This window comes from Perissodus microlepis, chromosome 5, assembly GCF_051167445.1.
Source record: "Perissodus microlepis isolate ML-2025 ecotype Zambia chromosome 5, ASM5116744v1, whole genome shotgun sequence".
Lineage (NCBI taxonomy): Eukaryota > Metazoa > Chordata > Actinopteri > Cichliformes > Cichlidae > Perissodus > Perissodus microlepis.
In genome coordinates this window covers 6,599,941-6,615,498 of record NC_140465.1, presented here as the reverse complement: position 1 = coordinate 6,615,498, position 15,558 = coordinate 6,599,941, and the positions used below count along the sequence as shown (strand labels likewise).

At 39.6% G+C, this 15,558-nt stretch overlaps 1 protein-coding gene across 2 annotated transcripts in view; it reads left to right on the top strand.

Moving 5' to 3' along the window:
- Positions 1–1,455: 1,455 nt before the first annotated feature.
- Positions 1,456–15,558, top strand: part of cntn6 (contactin 6) — a 130,072-nt gene continuing 115,969 nt past the window's right edge. The window contains exon 1 of one of the 2 annotated variants that reach the window (XM_084927528.1): positions 1,456–1,819. The gene's annotated coding sequence lies outside the window, so the exon portion shown is untranslated. The remainder of the gene's footprint in view (positions 1,820–15,558) is intronic. The other variant, XM_084927529.1, reaches the window with a different exon arrangement.

Genomic DNA, 15,558 nt, shown 5'->3' with positions numbered 1-15,558 from the left:
CTTGTCAGCAGCAGGCACAGGGAGAATGATTAGACTTAAACAGAGAATGAATGCAGACAAAAATCCGTAGAAAAAAACCAAACTGCTCCAGCCTTACAATCCACAACAGTAAACCAAACTGGCTACAAGACAAGACACTGAATATTCCTGTGCAACCCAGACAAAACTCTGACTTTGCTGCAAACTAACAGAGCTGTGGACAGACCTGATTACAGCAGTTCACACATGCTTTATTCTCCAACTGATAGGCTTGATAGGCTCTACCAAGATGTAGGGATTACTTGCTCAAATTTCTGAGTGCAAACCCTTCCAGAGTGGTGGTGACACCCTTATTTTACATCATGAGACACATAAAGACCAATTTAATTTCACCTGTGCATAACTAGCAAAACTGTTGTCTTTTATTTCAGTGTAAAGACATTTAACTGCATTTAACTTATGATATATCTTTAAAAAGAAATTGGTGCAGCTTCACTTGTAAGTTGCAGTTTTTCTACATTATAAAGCAATGTTGAAGTAGTAAATTAAAGGGGAACAATGTTAGCAGAGCTCTGTGGACCAACACTTTAAGAAATAAATACATAACATGGCAGTCTAGCAGCTCATTAACCAGATGTTGTCTATAATTTTTTTTAAAAAAAATCAGATTTTTTTTTTTTGTTAATTGGCAGAAAGCACCCCTTTTTAAAAAACTCCAGATTAAATATAAAAGACTAAACATTGTCATGTAAATGAAAAAAACAATAACAAAAATAAAACAAAATAGAACTAAAAGTGAGTAAAAACAAACTGCAACTTTCCTGTTAATGAACTGAACACTAAAAAACAAACAAACAAACAAAACAAAACCCTAGTCTATTAATTATTTATGATAGGCCATGGATGTTTGATTTGCCAATAAGAAGAAGCTAAAAACGACAATACAGTCACAGTTCCCAAAACCATCCAGTGGGTCAGCGTGGCACCTCTGCATCCCAAGCAGGTGTGACGTAAACATGTCCCATTGTGGGACGATTGTGTGCCTTTTTTTTTTTTTTTTTAAGTGAAGACCCTCTCACCCACTTACCAAAAGCTCAGAGACCTGATACAAACTGATACAAACTTGAAGTTTACTGTGTGATCTGCTCTGCTCTGGATCATTGAAGGGAGGAGGCCACATTGCCCTGCTGACACTGCCTAAAGGAAAAGCAGTACTGGACTTAAGTTCACCTGCTGACCAGAAACATGACCTCAAATAAATAAATAAATAAATAAATAAATAATAAAAAATGCCAGCGTTGCTTGGTAACTGCTGGATGTTTAAATAGGTTCACAAGGTGAGGATATGTATCGTTTGTTTCGGCAGCCTAAATATGCATATTATTATTATTAATATGGTTGGTTTTAACTAAGAAAATAGATGGAATAATAATGATAATGACTGATAATCACCCGCGTGATCCACGTGTTGACAGAGCCAGGCATGCGATAATATCACATAGCCAACTTGCACATTTCCTCTGATTCACTTTCCCATTATTGTTAAGGGCACTGCACACTGCAGAACAGAAGCACGCTGTCGTGTTGTTAGACCTGCTCCTAAAATGAGCCTTAAATGAGATGCTTGTGATCAGAAGGAAACAGTTGGAAATAATTTGATACAACGGGGGAGTGGTCTGAATCTCACTGTCCGTAAAAAGACAGACACACTTTGGAGTTCACTGCTGGGACGTCTGGTAGTTCTTTCATCCACAGTGCAGGCTGTGTGGCTCGGCGCTCTGCCCGATACCCTCTCTGTCCTCTCTCCTCTGCTCACGCTCGTGTCTCCGCTCCTGAACAGGTAAGGGATCTGTCAAAGTTATTATGCCACTCAGCAGTGTGCGATCTTTGTGCTGTTCCCTGTGTATCCCGCCTGCACGTTGACAAAATCCTCTGCCTTTCCTTTACCGTGCGTTTGCGCAGTTACCGTGTAACGGTAGGTGAGGAGAAGGTGTGCTTTGCTATATCCTCTTAAATAATTTTTTGTAAGGAAAGTTAACAGTTAACAGTGTGTTCCGTGGATTTCTGCGCATTCCAGTGCGGGTACAGCTCACTGTTAAAATGAGAGCGGTTTCAGCACAACGCAGTGTGAAGGACCCAGGTTCCCCGCTCCTCGTGGCCACCAAGATGCTCACGAGCAGTGGATGCATGCATGCAGGATTGGTGGCAGAGACAGAAGCAAAACGCGCTTTGCAAATTCCAACTATTTAGATCACCAGGTTCGAGCGCAAAATGCACCTGCCAGCGAGGTGTCAGATTGGAAACCGGAGCTTTCTCCGAGAAATACCGCTTTTCTCACTGAAAGCGACTGAATAGAGCCCAACTGTAGTAGTGGAAGTAATGCTTGAAAATGAGTTTTTTTGCAAACAACTTGTTAATGAATGCTCCCAAAGCCTACACTTACCGTGAAATAATGGTGCGCACCTACAGTCAGTATGCGCTCCTCCTGCAGTTCCCTCAGTTTGGAAGAGCTGTAACCAATATTTACCTCACCTCTGTCTTTAGACGTCTAAAGCTATTAATGCTGGCATTTGTGCTGTCATACAAGGATGTAGGAAACCCCCCCCCCCCCAAGAAAAAACAAACACACACACACTCATACACACACTTATTCACCCCTCTCCTCCCCAGGAAGGGCACTAAAGCATAATAAAAATGCCATTAGCCATTTTCATTCAGATGCAGCCCTCCCAAATTGTATTCAGTGATCACACTCCTCTGTCACTTAGTCCAGTGAAAATGATGATTAATAAGCCACTTTGCAGCTTAATTTCTTAGCACTGACTTAATAAACCTGCCACGTTCCTGTAGCCCTACCGATTACTCTCAGGAGGGTCATCAGGAGAATACATATGGCCCCTTCATGTCCTCATCACCACATAATGACAGAGGCAGGCACAGTTTGGCCACCAGGCTGCCCTCATCCAAAACACTGAGGCGACACTGCAGTACATAAAAAAACAAAATTATTTTGCCCTGAGTACAGAGGTAGTCTGCATGAAATACAACTGGACATAAATGTCTAGATGCACGCTCCATCATCCAGGTAAGAAAATCCCAAAAAGTCTATTCTGTTCATCATCGGTCTCGACTGAAGAAGTCACTTTGATTAGTGACGAAATGTTTCTCCCACTGAAAAGGCTACGTCCAGCTGAACAGAATCAACTTTTTGGGAACTGGACATAAAGTTCAATCCTGCAAAAATATAAATGTATGCAATTTAGGGTCTAGGCAGCTCGAGGTATGTTTTTCTGTTGTTGTGGGAAATCCAAACATGATAATGAATCTTTTAACCTCCCATTAATTTACTCAAAAGGCATGACCACAGTAATAAATAATGTGAAAATACCGGATTTAGAAAGTTTTAATAATGCGATTTTACATGAAGACTGATTAGAGATCGTTGCACACTGCATTTAAGTGGAGGAGAAAGGAAAGGCAAGTATCTTGTACTCACTGTGGCGCTTCCTCACATTTCAAAGTATAAACCTTGTTTTTTGGGGGTTATCACCTCGTGTTGTCTGGGCTCTCTGGGTTTTTGCTCAACAGCAGCAGTATGAAGAGGTAGGCAGTGCTGGCTGAAGGCTAATCTTCACAGGGGTGATAGAGATAACAGTGATGTATGGAGCGGATGGGGTGGTTTAACACCCAGAGCTGACTGTTGTCTAGCAGGGTCAGGTCTGTGATACTGGAATACTGCTTCAGCTCCTCTCGTGCCTGGGATTTGGCAGTCTTAATAGCTGCAGGTGGATGCAAGCAGAGGCCGCTTCGGTATTCAGAGCCTGCAGATGCCTTGATGAATGCTATGTTGCTGCTCAGGCATCTGTCAGTCGCTTCTGCTCTCCAAGTCAACTGCTTCCTTGGCCACAAGCCAGACAGGCAGCCAGTGCATACTGTGACATGGTTATGTTGCGTTTTACTGTTGAATTTCACACTTAAAGGTGATGGCTTATTTCTAAAGGAGAAGCTACACCCTCAAACAACCACAACTCGACTGTTTTTTGAGTGTGAAGTAACTATGTGACCACCTTGTAAATATAAAATTTATGATCTTGCATGTATAGTAAATGCTTCTGCACAGCGCAGGCATTTAAATTCACTCAGGCAAGGGCAGCGGTTATTAAATATAATGATTTTAAAGCTGCCCTCATCAATATTTTTATATCTACCATTTGTAAAATAGCAAAGCGGAATATGAACATTTTTTCTTGTAGAAAAATAATCAGCCAACATTCCTTCCCTACAGCTCTACAGAATGTTGCTAGCATACATTTTAACAGGTCAAATTAACAATTAGCGAAAGGATTCTCTATCTCACTGCTGTTGTTGAGTCATTGTCCTTAAAAATATCTGATAAAACTGCTTCATGAATGAAATGAAAGCGCTTTTTAGCATGTAGGTAGTTGCAGTAGCTGGTGGAGACCAAAATAGAGGTAGAGGAGAGCAATAATAATTGTGAAAGATGCTAATGCTAGCTTGAGCATCTCTATAATGCTAACTGCTCTCTTAGCTCGCAGGTTAGTGTCATCAATATCCATGTTAGAAAGTGAAGAAATGTACATGTTGCTTTTAGGTTGGCTTCCGTTCATGAAAGAGTATGTTTTTGATACAATTTATGTGTCAGTGTGGCAAATGTATGCTAAATACAATTTAAAACAGTCAATCTAATGTTTACCGCCATGTTCTACTACAAAACTCCTTACAGGTTTGAAACCAATCACAATTAATAATGATGCAACAAATCATTAATAACAACACTATATTTTTAATACTATAATATTAAAATTATATATGTGTTCCTCGTGAATATTATGATGTGGTCATAATAATATATTATGACCCCAACAGTCAATGAACAATAATGTTGAAATCTCTAAAGCACACAGTTTTTTTGATATGTGGAACTAAATTGTAGGTTATCTATATGTCTCCTGACACTCATCAGTTATATAGAAACTATATGCAGCATTATTTATTGATAGTTAAAATTGGAATGTTATCTTAAATATAAATCGGTAGTCTCTGCTAATGTATTGATTGTACTCTTTTATGAACAGGTTATGTGCTAAAATGTTGAAAAATCTATATCTTTATGCACATCATGTCTCTCTGAGTTGGTTGTTTGTAGCAATGCTAATAAAAAGAAAACAAATGCCTGACACAGTGTTACTTTTTAATTTGAATGTTGTCAGTTGATTATTGTGATTATTGATTGGCTGGTGTCTATCAGGAGCACATTGTGCTGGTCATGCATCTAATGAATCATTTTAAAGGAATCAACCAGTTTAAAAGCTTAGAATTAAAACGTCAGAAGCAAGCAGTGAATGGGAAAGCCATTTAATAATGCAGAAGGGAAATGAACTGGTTGGTCAGAAGATCAGATAGTTTAAAATTCAGTGTGCTCTTTCTTTCTCTTTTTTACATGGCTAATTTTAGTTCTTGCAGACAGTAACATGTTCTAAATTTAAAATATGTAATATTCAAGTCCAACTTTTGAGATACTTTGAGGAAGCCTTTTACCCATCCATCTAATTTCTTAACTGCTTAACCAGTTCAGGGACTGAAATAGGCTTAGTGTTTGTGGTCATCAACCACAGCAGTCAGAAGGGATTGAGAGAAGAGGAGGAGGACACGTGGCGGGGGCTATAGGAGACCAGGTAAGCAGGACAGAGTGATGACCTTCACTCTCTGATAGAAACTGACAGAAGCTTGATGGAGCCTGTGCAGCTGGAATCATGTTGAATTATTCCTGACATGAACCTGCAAGAAGCCTTAAAGCCACTGAGGTGCACTGTGTGTTGTAGCATTAGAATTAATGAAAGAAACCCCACCAACAGCTGTCCAAACAATCCTGCCTTCAGTTGCTCGATACCAGAGTTTTACTTTCCAACTGTTGAGCCCAGAAGCTGCAGTGCTTGGCTAGCCTGCGCTTTGCTGGAGCATCACAGTAAACCGCTCTCACCTTGGTTTGATTTGTTTTGATTTGTAGTTCGCTTTTCTCAGCAGAATTGTTACCTTTGTGTGATCTCCCTTTGTCTAATGCTCCCTGGCAGAAGAAGCATGGCTTATGAATAAATCAGAGACCTCACTTTCACTGCTTTGAAGGATAGCGAGTGAAATTACCATGTACTGTATGGATGTACTGTACAGAACTGGGAGCTACTTTTATCTTTTTCTTTTGCATCCTCTCCCGCCAAAAATAGCCCAAGTGCAGGAAAGTCTATATGGTGCATCTACGAACTTAAATACAATGTCATAAATAATTCCTGCTTCTGTTGTTGATTTCCACGACAATAGCTTTTACAATCAATTATTCATTTAGGCCTGGCTCTGCACTCATCAGTAATTGTATCAGGATTTTGCACACACACTTTAATATCTTGTCTCCTATGGAAAATGGCCATTTTTTTGGACATCTCTATGAGTGCCAGCCCATGCAGATTTGAGTTTTACAATGATATCTGAGTCAGAAGATGTACGCCATCCCAGTGTGACCGAGGCAATATAAAAAGAGAACAGCTAAGCGCTCACAAAATAAATGCTATTCACAGTCTAAGGTAACACGTACTCAATATCTGCACAAACACCAGTGAATTTTGGAAATTTGCAAACAGGCTTCTCAGTTGGACTCTGTGGTGTGGCTGAAAGATGATTGAGGATAATACCACGGAAGGAAGGCGGGAGCCGAGCTCAGTTTCCTCCAACAAATCCTCTGTTGTGCTGGTGTCACAAACGCATTAACGGCAGTGCATGTTTTCAAAAAACAGACTTTACTTGAAGTCGAGCGAAAGCTGCACTGCGCCGATAGAAAGGCTGTAAGATGTAAGATGAACCCGTCACACAGACAGTTGAATAGCAAACTGCAAACTCTTAAATAGATGATATTCAGGTGGAATATCAGCTCATCATTGAAATGGGAAACCTAAAGCTTGTGGTTTTTTTAGACCACACAAAATTCTTTTTTTTAAATGCATGTTTTCTAAGTGAGGATTTTTGTGAGATTGGCAGCCGGTTGGTCAGATGAAACATTGACTTGCATAAAGTGCTAGTTTATCCTGACTAAGAACACATTATTGAGCAGTGTATGGATCTTACTATCTGTAATAGGAAACTTCTGTGATAGGAGTCTGTGTTTTATCCCTCGCCTTCACAGCGCTTTCCTCCCAATATATGCAGCTAATAGTTACCCATGCAGAATGTGATTTTAGTCATGTATGCAGAAGCAAACACTTCATGTCTCATTTTGCTTAAATATCATTGATCTGTAATGCAAAGTGAACTAATGCACATACATCTGTCATGTGAAGTTTAGTGTTTACCTCAAAGCAGTTCGATATTATATTTTACTTTTTTACCCCACGTATGTGAGCACTGAGAAGCCCACTGCATTAAGCAGCGGTGTCACTTCCCTTCACGGTCCACCCTAACTGCAGCCATGAGCGCTACACTTTTTTTTTAACTCTCAGAAAAGGGGATTTAGCAGAAGTAATTTTCTGTGCCTGCAGGTACCATCTAAACAAATGCACCCCCATAGAGCTAATTACTGGACTTCAAGGTAATTATGTGTACCTTTTCAAGCACCGAAATGGTATATATGCAGAATGTTCCCGAGCAGCAAAAGCACAGTTGAACTGTGGAGTATCAGGAGACGGTCTGTATTCATGCAAATACAAAAAAACCCCAAAAAAACAGACAAACTATAAATTTCCCTCCTTTTTTGCTGTTTTCATAGGTTTTTAAATAAAAATCACGCCTGTGCTTGTCTTCTGGTTGACCCTTGTCACCTAGAAGATTTTGGGGCCTTTTTTTAATAGACTTTGTTCTCCTGGTGTCTGGTGGATTTTTCTCTGTTTCCCACAAAAACATAAATGTTGGTTAAGTGGTTAATCTAAGCAGGCTGTAGGTGTAGATGTGAGATAGATAGATTTTCAAGTGGACATTGACACAGTTAGCCTGCTTCAACTGTATAAACAAACACCGGTCGCGGCAGATGGCCGTCCCTCCCTGAGCCTGATTCTGTCAGAGGTTTCTTCCTGTTAAAAGGGAGTTTTTCCTTCCCACTGTCGTGCTTGCTCATAGGGACTCATATGATTGTTGGGTTTTTCTCTGTATGTATTATTGTAGGGTCTACCTTACAATATAAAGCACCTTGAGGTGACTGTTGTTGTGATTTGGTGCTGTGTAAATAAAATTGAATTAAATTGAATAAAAACACATAAAATAAATGAATGGCTACTTAATTTTTAGGATAATTCACACTTTTTTTTAATAACATTTAATGATATACAAAATTACCACCAGATGTTCAAGAGCTGTTGCTGTGAAGTACAAACCACAAGGGTATAAAGTACATATTATTAGAAGTACAATCTTTGTCCCTTGGAAGTTCCTGCCCCACTGAGAAGCCGCTGTGCCCCTAAAGGTACAACGAGGTACTTTATTATCAGTCGCGTAGGCTGCAGAACCATGCTGGTTGGTGTTTTCCAGTATCCAACTTTGCTGTGCACTTGCAAAAGTGGAGGACAGTCCTCTTGTCCTTGTGCTGTATGTATCTAAAGTACAGTACATTGCATCCTGTGTCACTACCTGCTATGTTGCATCCTGTGAACTTCCCATCGCTCCTTCTTATTCACATCAGCTAGGATAAGTTAGCAGAAATGATTTTCCTCCTGGCACCTCCATCCATCAAATCCTGTCTGGAGCCTTATCTGATATTGACGAACTATACGTGTGTGTATGTGTGTGATGTTCTATGAATCCATGCGCTTTTTGATGCTTGATGCAAACCCCCTTTTTTTTATTAATATACATGTATTCAGCGCTCAGCCAATGCTTCAATGGATAAGGCTGCTTCTGATCAAGTTTGACAACCGCTAAATGATTGTGATCGCTTTTGACAATCAGCTTTTCTTTGTGCACCGCTCGTGATGGAGAGCTATTAATCTAATAAGTAAGCATGCGTCGAGGTAGATATGGGTGGCATGCACAGAGTGGCTGCTCTGTGTGCATTTGCGTGCTATTTTTGCAACTGGGTTAATTCATATAACCTTTAGGTAATGCAGTCTTGTGCAGTGGTAACATTACATTAGCGCCAAATATAATGTCAGAACCCCACTCAGCGCAGCTCTACGAGAAGAATGTAATTGAGAGAGCCCACTGGGAGTTTGATGGGAAGATTGAGAATCTCATAATGATATCTATATCTAATGTACAGCAAGCTTTTTTCCCCCCACAAATGGTCCAGTAATACGCCTTTAAACGCAGTGAATGCAAAGCCTAGCTTCAGAGGGAAGCCAAAACCTTTGCATCTTTGCAGATGTGTTGCACATGCTCTATCACTCCCATGCTTCTCTATCATGCCTGTTTGAGCACGTATGTAAGACCACACGGAGCACTGGGAAAAATGAATGAAAGCAGAGAGAACCTAATGAGAGCTTTCTTGCGATTAAGCAGAATTTCCACCACCCCTCTCTTGTAATCTACAGAGTAGCATAAATGTTGAACCTTGGCAGCCTGCAGCGTGATTAAGGCACTGCACACTAAATGGATTTGCAAAGAACTGATCATGTGATGAGCCGCTTACACTTTCAATAAACCGGCACCTCGACAGCCGTGTGGCTCTTCCTGGTCTTTTATGGGAGAATTTGCATGTCGAATAGGCACGATGGGCTCATTCACGTGACGTGACCGGGATGAGTCGCACATCATAAATAGAGGTCTCAGCTTTTAGAACATTTGGTATACACTCCCCCCTCCCCTCCCATCTGCAGCAGGTCACCTGGTCAAAGGCCTGTTTGCTCGCTGTTGGGTGTCTGTCCCGGCAGCCTGGCTGTGTTGATTTTTGTCTCCTGCGGCTCTGTCACTCATCTGGCCCTGTGACCTGCTCCATTTCCCCCCTGAGTTACCCGGGCAGCAGTCCCAGCCCCAGCTTTGCTCTCAGCGTGGCTCCTCAAGACATATTTCCAAGACAACTCATATCCCGTGTGCAGTGAAAAATAGCTTCTGACATCTGTGATTATTCTAAACCTTTAAACTCTTTTTCTGTGACACTTACTGAGGTGTGATAGATTAAGCTTTATCTTCGTGGCCAGCTTGCAACCTCCTTTTTTCTTATTGTTTATGTTTGTGCCCTGAAAAAAGAAAGCCTCCACTAGCAGGAATTCATCAATGCGCTTTATCCTAATATCAGGGCAGCATAAAAACTAGGCTGCGAGGTCTAATGGATAAAGTCCGTGGCCATCCTTCAACCCCACCTCTCATTGCGCATTGTGATTTCATAACCCACAGGAATGTTTGTAGACTTTTGTCTCTGAGTAAAATTGTGTTACCTGAAATAGCCACTTTCTCTTAATAGAAAACATGTCCTGAAGATACAGGGGTATAACTGTGTATCTACAGGGCTAACATACCTTTATCAACAAATATAGATCTTCCCCAGACCAAACAATAACTGCACCTCGGCTTGTACAGTTTGCGGTTGTATTTAATCCTCAAGTGAATAAGCACCCAAAATGGAAAGATCATAATACCTCTTATAGGTATGCGCTTGCTGGGTTCGACCTGTTTGGCTGTGATTGGATTAAGCGCGAGCTCCCTGCCAGGTGCTGTCGTCGGTGAGGTCGGATGACGGTGCGCTGTGTCTTTGATGAGTGAAACCGGAGCCCACCGTGGTGGTGGAGGATGGATGGCCTCAAAGTGCAAGGTTCAGGAGAAATGTACCCACTGTGCCGTTTGGGGATAGGGAGGAGATGATTCATTTTCAGCATCACTTCACCCAGGATGATCTCATTACTTTGTGTGAGTGGACATTCCCGGCGATAAGAACTCGGCAGGTCCACAGAGTCTCCACGCTGAGAGACGTGTCGTATCAGGCGTTGCACAGCACTCTGCTGCTGTTTGGATATTGATTATAAAATGCAATGGGAGGATAAAGTGACCACAGATTTATTCATGTCGCTCCTTCAGATGATTTTGTTCAGACTAAATAGGATACTTTTGATAGTTTTCCTGCTCCAGAATCAAAAAATATTTAAGAACTTTGCATCTCTTGTTTTTTTTCCAAGAGCATTTTGGCTGAGATTACTCATAACCAATTTCATAAATATAAAAGAGATGCTATTCACAATCTGTTCACTGAGACACACCTGTGCTTGCTCTGGAATTTCAATTGTATTGCAGACAGTGGTGACAGCTGCTTTGTTTTCAGAGAGCTTATTATTTATTACTCAGATTGTTTACATGCATATTTAACAGGTGCTTAATACATTATTTTGATCAACAATACAAGATAGAGATGATTGTCGGTTTGACCTCAGCGTTTTTTTACTCCTTCACAGTTATTACAAGAGGAGACAACATATGTTGTTAGTAATTATATAAATTGAAGATTAAATACCAATCAGCAAATTTGGAGCCATCAGTTCTCGAGGCTTTGAACGTGGATAAGAAGTAGCTTATCACACCTTCTCGGTGCACTAATTAAAATGAAGCACAACTTCACGTCTGAGCGGCACAGTGGAGCTCCTCGTGCTTTAGTGGCATGCAGTGTAGCACAGATTTCACTGAGCTTTGATAAAGCGTAAGATTAAACACATGTTGTGCAGAAGTTTAATAATAAACACAAACACTGTAGTCTGAAAGGAAATCACAGTTCGGTGAAGGATGCCGAGTTAGGTGAGAAAAAAGCAGAACTGAAGTATGCTATCATCAGTGTTTCCTGCAGATTTATAGTCTTCTTTTTGTGCGTGTTATTGTGGAGCTCTAATCAGCTGCCTCTGAACCAGTCTTGATATCGTGGATGGACTCCAACTGCAGCAAGTAGTCTTTGTTCTGCTCCGCAGCCTTGTTGAGTACAGCGTAGTGGCACACGAACCAGTTCTGAACCTGCTGTGGGTTCTGGTCACGGTGACTGTCCAGCTCACAAAACAGAACCAGGACTGCTGTTGGCAGCAGCAGGCTAAGACGTTGGAGCCAGCAGACTGAAGCAGCTGAATGATATCAAAGACAATCACAACAACCACACAGCCAGCCAAGCCAGCTGGGACACACAGAAAAGGATGCTGGTTAGCAGCGACTGTTTTTTCAAAATAAGAGCATGGAGACTGTCTATCAGAATATTGTTTGTCCATAAAGATGTAGAAATGCTGAAATGAGTCATCAGGGTAGTCCACACTAGTAAAGTCATTGGCCCACACTTCAATATAAGTGTCACGGTGGGGTACGCCAATGTGTTGTGAACAAGACCCAGAAGCAGATGCGGAGAGAGGAGTTGCGTGTAGAACAAAAGGCGAACCTTTATTTGGCTGGAAGTCAGCAGTAAACTTGAAATTAAGAAAAAATTATGAACAACTATGACAACCATGAAACACACTGTGAAACTATGACAAAGACTATGAAGGTAAGTATAACAGACGACCTGACAATGAAACACCGAAAACAGAGGACTTAAATAAACAGGAGGTGATCAGGGGAAGTGAGAACACATGGGGAAAAAGCTGACTGAAATTAAACATAATGACATCACAGGGAAGTGAAACAAAAACAATGACAAAAGAACACAAGACTCTTTCAAAATAAAGAATAAAGAGAAAACATGGAAACGTAGACATGATAACACCAGCTTGACAGACCTAAAATACTAACAAAAGAGAGTCAAAGATACCGAATAAACTCAAAACGCTGGACTCTCTCTCTCTCTCTGTCTCTCTCTCTCTCTCTCTCTCTCTGTCTCTCTCTCTGTCTCTCTCTCTCTCTCTATATATATATATATATATATATATATATATATATATATATACATATACATATATATATATATATATACATATATATACATATATATATATACATATATATATATACATATATATATTTACACATATATATATATACATATATATATTTACTAGTGCTGTCAGATTAACTGCTTAGAAATTAACTGTCAAAAATTAACTAATTAATCTCACAATTTTCTGTAATTAATCACGATTAATCGCAATTACTTGATCGATAGCCTAGCTACAATTACACTTTTTCAACTTTATATTTAAGCTTGTAACAGATATTTATAGACATTTAATATAATGAAGTAAATAGAGAATAAACACAAAGAACGTATGCTTAAATTCAAAGAGAATTTGAATAGTTTTCTTTTAGCACAGTTTCTTTCCTGTGAAATACAACTTTTTAAAAAACCTACATACTAATAGGTAAGTATACACTAATGTATAATATATATATTAGTCCTCTCAAACAATTACAATTTTTAATCTGATTCATCACATGGTTACTGTGGATTAATTCTGATTAATCATGATTAAATATCATTCATTTTTAATCTATATTAATCGCATTTCATTTTGCATGAGCAAACAGACTTGGAAGAAAAGGTAAAAATATATGCACTTAACATCTTTATTGAACATCTTGAACATTCATGTTAACAAAAAACTCTGTAAACATTTATCCACTCTCTCTCTGTCACGCTTGGGGAGGCACTTCAAGTCCTTGAAACGAGGAACCAAAGCTATGTAAAGCGTGTGTTCTCAATGACATTAACAGGTCTGCAGTTTGTTGCAATTCACTTGGCAATTGTGTCAGTCAATATGTCCGAGGTAGACTTACTGAGTCCCCGATGCTCCGTGAGTGGTTTGTCGCAAGCTGGATGACGCGTTAGCCAAGTCCTAGCAGCATCCCCGACTAACGTATGCTTCGCGTCAATGTGATATTTTAAGCTGCAAGTGCTTCAGTGAAAAGAAAATTCTTTCTCGCACAATGTGATTGGTTCAGCTGCCCGTCACTACCAGATCTATTGCCCATTTGCGCATGTGCAAAGGTAACTACTTGGACAAACTTCCCGAAAGGTGTGGACAGAAACATTTCAGGGATTTTGAGTCATTCTGCACTCCAGAAGCGTTAATAGCTTTAAAAAAATTTTATCGCGTTAATCGTGTTGACGGCTTAATCTACGTTAACGCGTTAATTTTGACAGAACTAATATGTATATATATATATATATATATATATATGTATATATATGTATATATATGTATATATATACATATATACATATATACATATATATGTATATATATATACATATACACACACACACACACATATATATATATATATATATATATATATATATATATATATATATATATATATACATATATATATATATATATATATATATATATAACTAGGGCCTCAATGTGTCATATTAGGGCCGGTTACTTCATAACAGTGGATAATATTTTGCAACATGTTCATTTTTTCTCCATTTTTTCTTTGCTGAGTCACAATAGCTGCCAAAACTAACTGTGTTAAAAGTACTGATGGAAAGTAGGCTGCACTCTTTCCTTTCAACTATTGTGAACTGTGGACAGAAAATAATATGTACCAAATTGCAAGTTGTCACAAAAAGAGTGACTTGAACAGGAACCAGACATACTATTTTATTTTGTTTGTTTAGAGCGGAACACTAAACATTTACTGCATTGGTTAGGAGCCTAACAATAGCTATTTTGGTGCCTAGATTATTTGTGTGTGTTACACAGATACGGCTAATTAATGGTAACATTGATTAGCAAATTTATCCAGAGGAACCAACACTTAAAACACAGTTGAAAGGTCAAGTCCAGGGACGTTAAATCAGCAGAGATGATGGGGTTATCATGAAGAAAGGAAAATTGTGTGTTTATTGTCTGCAGCACCACCTCTCTGAGGACTGAATGACCCAAGTGGTCAGTGAAGGATCTTCAGTTGCAGACATTTTTTTTGATGGTTTCATTTTTCAGCCACGGCCATGTAATTTTGAATAAACTCCAGACATATTTGTTTAAATAAAAGGCTACATTTTTGTGGTCAAAATTATTATCGCTGTATATCACATCTACCAAGCGCCCAATAGCAGCACTTAGGACTGCCTCCAGCAGCCTTCAGTTCCCAGTCTTATAAACGTCTTCTCCCAACGCATTTCTCACATAGAGATAATGGTGTTTCAGCACCGCCTGTGTGCCTTCACGATATGGGTTTAGGTGCAGTATTGCGTGCAGGACACACATGTTTTGGCAGTGCTCAGAACTCAGCACGGTGGAAAGGGTGGGAAGACGTTAGAAAAATCAGTAATTAGAGCCATTCATTTTTATAAATAACTTCTAGGTAACAAATTCAATACAAATTCAGCCTACTTCTACAGCCAAGGCGCATTAAGTTAATATTACAGTCTGCACACCACCTGGAATGACTTTTAGCAGAATGCATGTGATAAGTGTGGCCAGCGCTAACAAGATCAAATTTCCTCATTAGTTTTGGTTTTACTGAGAAATCCCAAAGAACAGATGCCAGTCAGCTAAGTGATGAGCCTCATAAGCTGAAACCTGACCACTCTTTTTTCTGCTTCAGGAACAGAAATATCTCTTTCTGGAGTTTTGTGTGCAGCGTTAGTGCACTGCTTTATTGTGTTTCCTGCTGCTCAGTCGTCGTACCGTGAAGCTTTAGTTGTGTTTGAATATTAATTTGCTAATTTAACATTGT